The sequence below is a fragment of the Halyomorpha halys genome, unplaced genomic scaffold, assembly GCF_000696795.3.
Source record: "Halyomorpha halys isolate HHAL.00 unplaced genomic scaffold, Hhal_1.1 Scaffold99.1, whole genome shotgun sequence".
In the NCBI taxonomy this organism is placed as follows: Eukaryota; Metazoa; Arthropoda; class Insecta; order Hemiptera; family Pentatomidae; genus Halyomorpha; species Halyomorpha halys.
In genome coordinates, this window is record NW_027108239.1 from 1,021,588 (window position 1) to 1,031,072 (window position 9,485).

The following is a 9,485-nucleotide window of genomic DNA, read 5'->3' on the forward strand; positions in this document are numbered from 1 at the left end:
GTAAACTGTTTTTAGAGTTCTACTACTGGGTAGTTTCTCTACATCCTGTATCATATCATTATGTCATTATGATCAAATTTACTGGTTGTATTTTTTTATACAGTTGTAAATATCAATAAATAAATAAATAAAAAAATCTTTAATTAAGAATTATTATTTTAACCTATTTATTTTATCTTATTTTTTTCTATTTATAACGTTGTATATAGTTAGGGGTGTAAGATTATTATTTTCCATGCCAGAATAAAGTTACAAAATGTTGATTTTTAATTATTTAAAAAAAATTAAGTTGATTACCAGTTAGTGTTGTATCTTAGATAATATTAGACGTACTGATGATATATATATATTATCCAACACGTCGAGATGGCATAAATTATCAAAAACTGCTTATTTTCTACAATTTTCATGCATACTGTGCACAACAACAAATGATTTTTGAAAAACAACAAAATCATTTTATAATTAAATTTTCTATAAGAATCCTTTTTAATAATTGAGGTATTTTTTAATTTAGACTTCATCATAATGATACACATTTTAGTCTAATAGACATTCCGATCAAGGAAATTCAAATTATGATGACTGATTCTTATAGGAAATTGGATTCTAAGACGATTTTGTTGTGTAAGTTTTTTATTTCCATTTTCTGTACTGTTTACGCACAAATAAAAAAAAAAGTTTTTTTGAGGTTTAAGCCTTCAGGACGCGTCAGATAAAAAAGTATCCAATATGAATGGTCTGAAAATCTGATTTACTTTTTACTCATCCGTAAAAAAAGTACCCCATTCTTCTTTTTTTCTTGTTCTTTTTTCAAGAAATACTTCTTACTTCTTTCCACTTCTTTATTTACCCATTGTAAACTTTTCGGATTCTTTTCCATCACTTGTTCCGCTCTTAATTCATCCTACACTCGCAATCATCCCTTTCTTTATGGGATTTGTCTTGTTATTAAAAATAGTCATTATCCTTCCAGTAGATTTCCACCTGCTTTTTACTTTCTGTAATTAGTCTATTGGACTTTATAACCTATTCCAGAGAAGAACTGGAAGGGCTATAAAATCTAGAACACCCTTGATAGATAGAACACATGCTAGTTTTGTAACCTAGCAAAATGTACTATTGTGTACTTAACTATACCTATTTCCTTGAGGTGTTGGTTAAATTCAACCAATGCCTCAAGGATCTTTTACATTATCAACAAATTAACTATACCCCAACTAACACACTTACAATAACCATATCTCATAGTAAATAGTAATAAAATAATTGCGTGAATAACAACTATGAAACAATTTGATAATTACATGTTTAATTATTGCCATAACTACTATGCAAATACAAAAACAAAGTAATAGGATTATACTTAGGGCCAGTTGTACAATTACAGCTTAAACTACGATTTCATAAACCTCGGTTTAAATTAATTATCTATTGCACCAGAAAAGTTAACCTTCAAATCTTGCAGTAAACTTTACCGGTTAAAATGAGATCCAAAGCAAATCTATGTTTAGGTAGATAACCATACAAAAAACATTCCATAGTTCCAGTTGGATCTGTTATCCAGCGAAGGTGTACTGTATTATTCTGTTTCTTTCCAAATTCCATAAAATGGATTTGATCGAGATTGTCGATTTGACAGACGACGAATACTTCAAAGAATTAATTGCTCAGGTAACAATGAAAAAAAAAAGGATTCCGTCCTCCTCCAAATAATTTTTCACAGTGGTCAAATGAAGAATTTGTTCAGCGATTTAGACCGTCAAAAGTGGCTCTTTAATAAATTTTAAATTTAATCGGACCCACAATTTCTAACATTAGTGATATGAATTGCAGAGTTTGCAGTTATCTCAGTTATTCCAATTTCAGCTCAACTTGGTAACTTGTTAGCAAAACTATAGACCAGAAACCGGTCGCTAAGTTACCAAAGTTTTACTAAACTCTTAGACAATTCAAAGTTATACAAATCTTAGTTTTACCGGAGCCTGGTGCAACCGGCACTTGAACTATAAATGGAAATATAGTAAAGGGGAATATTGTCATCGTGAATATTAAAGAGGTTACCGTTTTGAAACAAGTATTAATTTCAGTTCAAGGTAGGATCAGTCTAAGAGCCCGGGAAAGGGGGGTATAAGTTATTGCACCCCAAATTTTTTATTACTTTAATGAAAACTACATATACTTGTCAAAACCAATGACTCTACCAGCCATAGTTGGGGGTAGTAAAAATTAAGGTTATTACGAAACATTGCATAAAATTTATTTTTATTAGGAGCTATATACCTTTAAAAATACCTACAAAACTAATAAACTTAATAGAACAGTATTTAAAGTAGAGTAAATCTGCTAAAATATGAGCCCTAACACAGCTGTTTACTCTCAATAGTTCCTGAGACACAGTTTTTCAAAAATCAATTTTTTCCAAATAAGGAAAAAGCAATATTCTGGAAATTGATTTTGGCAAACACCCTAGAAACTACTGGGTTGTAAAATAAGTCTGTAGCGTTTTTTTACTGGTGATTTCAATAAACCTTCAGATTCTTGTAAATACTTTTAATCAATTATATATGACCCATTTAGATCTATTACATGTTTCCATCTTTCAGGTAATTTTTTAATTCCGTCCTCCCAAAGCTTATTAGATTTTTGCGCAATGAACTCCTCTATGTGTCTTTTCCAGTACTCGAGGGAATTAAAGTGCTTTGCGTTAAGAGAGTTTGGAAGGACCCGAAATAAGTGAAAATCTGTTGAGGCAAGGTCTGGTAAATAGGGTGGGTGGGGGATCACATCCCAGCCAAATAATTTCTGCAGAGCCTGCAAAGACACGTGAGGACGGGGGTTATCGTGATGGATAACAATGCCTTTGCGATTAGCCAATGCTCAACCGCTGCCTTTAATTTTTCCAACGAGGCACAGTTCTGCGATATCCCGTATCGTAGAGTGAGGCTTTTCTGTGACCAATGCTTGAATTTGGTCATCATAACCAGTTGAAGGACAACTCCAGCGCTTTGCGTCTTCCAAGTCATAATTTCCGGTTCTGAACCGAGCAAACCACTTACGGACGGTGCTTTCTCCTAAGGCATAATCGCCATACACACTGGAAATTTTTTTAACAGTCTCTGCAGCGGATTTTCCTTTACAGAAATAAAAACTCATTAAATGACGAAAATGATTTTTTTCTCTTCCATTTTGAGTAAGCCAAATACCACTTAAAGATAAGGAATCTCGGTTGAAACTAATGCATAAAAGCACCTTAACTAATGCTTTTTTAGAATATGTAAACATTATTGACCAAGTAAACATGATTTTATAAACACAGTTACAACAGTAAAAGTCATTAAATTCATCCATCAGACTAACTTAATAGCCAGCCTTTAATTATTATAATTATCTATTTAACTTGCCTTATTTTTAAAATTAGAACAGTCAGTTATCTGCTTTTCACCATCCCTTCCAATATCGTAACGATTATTAAACAAATTATAATTGCCACAAATTTAATTATAATTGGTGCGGATCAGTACACCATACCAAAGCTATGACTAAAACAACCAGGCCTTACCAAAGCCAACAACCAACGGGCGTTGATGACCAGGCTGTTAAACGCCCTTTCAAAACTAACAAACAAACAAAGCACCTTAACTAATCCTTCTTTAGAATATGTAAACATTATTGGCCAAGTAAACATGATTTTATAAATACAGAGAGGATTAAATTGAAATATTGAAACACGCTACGAACTTATTTTACATCCTAATACTACTTCTACGAACTTAAATGTTATGAACTACATTATAGTACATTAAATTAGCTTTAATTTGAGTGGTGATGGACACTTTTATGTATTATGGTTCCCGAGATATAATTTTTTATAAATCAAACATTTTGTGAATTAATTTTCACAAATATAAAACTACTACTCGTACAAAGATAAGCGAAATTAACTAATATTTAGCACGTTAAACTAGCTTTAATTTTAGCGCTAATTTATATCTGTACGACTGATGGATCCTGAGATATAGATTTTCCAAAAAAAAAAAAATCATTACAATTTCTGATTATCAGTACATTTTTAAAAAAGTATGTCTGGGGACCAATTTTACGTAAATGGCTCTTTTCGGGCTCATATTTTAGAAAACTTATTCTTATTTATATTATGTTCTATTAGGTTTTTTTAGTGATATTTTTAAAGATTAGGTAAAGAGCTATGAATGAAAAATTAATTTGTTTAAAAACTTTTAGTTTATTTTCAGGGATATTAGAGGTAGCACCCAAAGTAAAGCTGGTTGAATGTGCTATGATCTATTTGATAACCTTTGTAGGAGCGGCAGTATCCTTAATTTTGATCTAAACTGTGCATAGTTTTCATTAAAAAACTGGGATAAAATATTTTTTTTATTCCCTCCAAGACTCTTGGACTGTTAAGTAATAAAGTTAATGCGGACACCACACTGGATATTTAATATGGTGAATTATATATGAGACTGAAATTGACAAAAAATTTAATAAACATTTTCATAATGGATCGTTTATTCTGTACGCTCTTACAGGAAGCAGTTTAATACAAAATTGAAAAAGCCTGCAACAGGTTTGAGCCAGTCCATGATCTGACGCTTCATCACAATCCCGCTTCTCCCGTCCGTTGCTACTGACAACCAATCAAGCTTTCCTGTCCGTTCACTCAAATAAGCTTTGGCCAATCAGAATCCATCTTGTGAACTAAATATGAATTCCTCCTGTTTATCTGCACGCGAGAGGAACGCTAATAGGCTGGGTAATCAGGCTCACAGATCAAGTACGGTGTTACGCGTTGAAGCTTATCCCGCTCTCGGTGAAATGTTCATTGACAGGCCCTTAGGGTTCATTACTCCTACGTTCTCCTCGACTGTACACATTAAGAAATCCCATCTTAATTATGCTTATTTTTTTAATTATAATTATGCTCTGAAAAAATACATAAGTTTGTAAACATTTAGGAACTAAACGCAAGTAGCCCTTAATTAACCCATAAAATTAAATACTTAAGAAAAACTATACCGCACCTGTACCACCCATGAAAGGGCAGGGGCTCAGTACTATTTCTTGAACAACAGTTGTGCAAGGAGATGGTTTGTTCAAAATATCGATAGGCAGATTTTTGCCCAATTATGGATACCCACACTATGTAGAGGCTGAGAAATTTAATTACTTTAACTTTTTTAAATAAATTTATATTTTTCATTAATTACTGAGACTAAGCGAACAAACTGAAATTTTAAAAAAATGTGACCGAAGTCAGAACAGATATTATAGGTATAAAAATTAAAAAAATATAATCCACATGCTTTGATGAAGATTAAAATAAAAAAGATGCCCTGAATTTTTTTAATTTAATTTATTTTTTTTTAAACTGTAACAAATACTTCAAAGAGTTGTATACATGAAAATATATTTTATCGGAGTGACTGAGCCGAAGAGGATTATGTTTCAAATTGGCCAATGAACGTTACAAGTATTTTAAATATATAAAAACACTTTCATAAAATAAAACCGTTTATTGTTATATAGTTTTGGTTTTTCCTCAGTCATTTTGATTGATATTTATAAAATTAAATTTATTTATAAAAATCAATAAAAATTAAACATATTTAATAAAAATTAAAAACTATCATTAAGATATTACTAGATAATTTCAAACAAACCCTCGAGTCTTAAATATTAACAAATGATTTTTATTTTTATCAGTCAAAATTTCTTCAATTTAGTGTAGAGCATCCCACATCAGCAGTCTAAAATAACGGACCAAATATGTTAAACTGTTTTATAATGAAGTACATTCTCTAATTTGACGGTTTCTCATTAATGGTTGGTGTGAGATATGCTGGCTTTGGTCTGATTTTAGTGGTGATGATGTCTTTTATATATATATCTTTATTGAAATTTACAACTATATTGACGTAGCAATACATATAGTAAAGTTGATGTAAGATCATCATGATGTAATACAGGCATGTAGAGAAACTACCAATTGATAGCACTTCAATGACGTTTTTACAGTAGGAGGTCTCGTGGCCATCTTTTTTTCAGGTGCCTCGGAGGATGGTTAGGAATGGAAGAGGAAGTAAGATTAGAAACTTGTGAGTGTCGGTGGTTAGGGAGTTTAGAATGGAAGGAATGATATCTGGGATAGATCGGTTACATATGGAACATTAAGGTATTTATGTACAATTTTATTTGTGACAAAGTGAGGAGCATTGAGGATTTTACGAAGGATTTTGGATTGTAAGAATTGGATACGAGAGGAATTCGAAGGTTTAGTGAAGATCAATTCAATCAAGATTGGCCTTATTACAGTCATATAGATCAGTATTTTGTAATAGATTTGAAGTTTAGACCATGTTTTGTAAGTGCTGTAATAGTCGGAATCGAAGTGCAGTTTCCTGTCTTTCCAGTCTTGTATGAGGATTCCAGGCTAGTCGTTTGTCCAGTTGTAGCCTAAGGTAGCACATCTTTTCAACAGGGGTAAGAGCAACATTATTAAAGAATGGTGTAGAGCAGTCGGAAGGTTTGGGTCGAAGGATAAAGATGGTTTGATGGGATTTTGTGATGATGTCTAAATTTATAAAGTGAGAAGTTACTTCTGTTTGAGAGGATCCATGCTTTATTTAAGAATCATCAACCAATAGCCTAATTTATACTTTTAACTCTAGTTTACAAATGCACAATATAGAGAAGAAGTTGGTAATATGAGACCTACTTTTAACATAAAATCTCTCGACATTTCGAGCCGAAGATGGCAAGCTGCTTCAAAGCGATTCGGGGTAGAACCAGTTGTTCTCCTAGAGACTTGTGCCCCACTAAGTTTTAGTTGTCTGTATTCATCTGTTAGTCAAGAAAATTGTTATCTTATTATAAATATATTCATCTTTTTCTAGTGTGTTATTTTTAAACCATTCACACCCACAGTAACAGTGTTTTTCCAAAATGAATATATTGGTAATAAGGAAATCCTGTTCCAAAATTGATTACTCGACACTAATTCAAATATTATGTTTATATTAATTCAGATATACATTATTTTTATCATTTAAAAAATTATTTTTAAATGTCCAACATGTATTATGGTAAAAAAACACTTAATTTATAGGAGGTATATTATTGAAAATTATATATCTGTTCAATTAAAAAAAATATATAAATTGCAAGAAAATAATTCTGTATTGAAGACTTTTCTGCGTGTTTTATCAATTTTTTTTTTCTAAAAAAAAGTCTAGAACTTAATATTAATTTATTTTATTAAAAAAAGAATTATGATTCTTTAATACCTAAAAATAAAAAATAAATCTTCAATATAATTACACATTTAGTTCGGGAATCCACTCTGACCATACAGTTATATTTTAACTCAATACTACAGATATATTTAATTAAAACTAGTTTTCCATAAACCACCTTTATTTTTTTCATCTTATATAATGTCTACAACATGGTTCGATGGAATAAATTAATAATTATTTTAATACTCTATTTGCGATATGTACCTAAAATACTACCTTGAGAAACACCAGCAAGTTGAGAAAATATGAAAAAGCGAAATAACGACTTTAATTTGTCAATGAGACTACTGTCTCATATCGCAGGCTGATTGATCGCAGCTACTTCGTTCAATAATTTTTCTGATGAATATCTTATCATGATCTCCAGTAGGATCTTATCAAGAAAGACTCCCGAGCAATACTTTCCACGCTACAATGAAGTCGAGACAACATCAACCACACGATGGCATTGCTGGATAGTGGAGTGGGATGTTCGGAATCCAAACTGGTGATCAGGTATTATGTTGTTGAAATCAAGGATAGGGTACAGGCGTTTTAAGATGAGTTTCTCAAGGATTTTGCCCATGATAGGTAACAAAGAGATAGGATGGTAGGAGGATGGGTATTCAGGCGGCTTTTGAGGTTTGGGAATCATTTTGATTATGGATAATTTCCATGGGTCAGAAAAATAAGTGGATCTGAGTACAGCATTGTAGATGTAGGAGTGGAATAGAACAGATTTTCGAGGAAGATGTATTAGAATATGGGATGTAATTAGGTCATAACCGGGAGCTTTGCGGGTAGGTCAACTTCTGAATGATGTTGGATATTTCTGAAGGATGAAATGCTTTAGGAGGAAGGGTCATTTGGAGTGGAATGGTTAATTCTTCTTCAATATATTCGATGTGGGTTGGATTAAGAATGTCAGGGTGTGGGTCAAATGTTTTTGAAAGGTGCTGACCGAAACGTAATAAAATAAAATATAAAAAACATTTTAGCACGAAACTCGATAGCAAAATTCATCTCGTATGTCAGACATGCTAAAATATACTATAATTTCACAATCAGCAATTGTCTTTCCGAAGAATCTATATTAAAATCGAATACAGAAAGCCACTGATTAAACAATATACTTGATGGTTCCAACTGAAAGTAATTGTAGGGAAGGAAACGCCTAATCTATTCAATTGTTCTTGAAGAAGTAGGGTAGCACTCATAATCTACAATACCCCGAGGGTACAGTGAAGTGTTCCTCAACTTTACAAGACACAATTACATTAGGGTATGAACTATAAGCCACGGAAAAAAGAGATCATCCTTAGATTCAATGAACAACTATTTTAGTTAGGTAGAGTCCAAGTCAACAAGATGTTTTGATCGGTAATGTTCTAAGAAAAGAAAAGAAGAGATAATTAAAATATTTGAAAAATAATGATCTTTTCTATGATCCTTCCATTGGTGGTAGTCGGAAATAATGACTGCTTTTAACTTACATTGTCAAAGTTATGAATAGCCTCTTACTATACTCGCACACGCACACACTCACACACATATACACCTATTATTCAGTATATACAGTATACACCTATTATACGTATACAACTATTAATGTTTTGTATGCTTATTTTTTCCTTTTTCAATTAGACAGCAAAATACAGCTAACTAATTTTTTTCATCTTTTTCATCAAAATTTCAGATTTTATAAGGATATCATAATCATCCTTATAAAATCTGAAATTTTTACTAAAGACCAATAATCTAAATATAATTTCATAATTATGAGAGATAGTTGTCCGTGGATGACTTATACAAGGAGAAGATGGTTGGGAGTGTGGTCAAAATAAAACACAAATAAGTCGATGTAACTTATTTTCTTTCTCTCAATTTTATTTTTCTTTCCATAATTTTAATTTTTAAATTATCAATAAAATAATATATTCATATTTCTTTGCATTATATAACTTCATTTTTATTTTATTTCTTTAATTATGTTATTTTACCTAATTATTCAATTACCCACGTATTCATTTTATTTTCCACTTCCCTCATAACTTTATTTTATTAATTCCATTCTGTAAAATTATTTACTTTATGTCATTCTGTTTACATTTTTGTGTTCATTGGTTGTTATCTTGTTCTATTCTTAGCCCAGATTAGTAGAAGAGCCCAAGAAGAGAAAAAAGGCAGTTA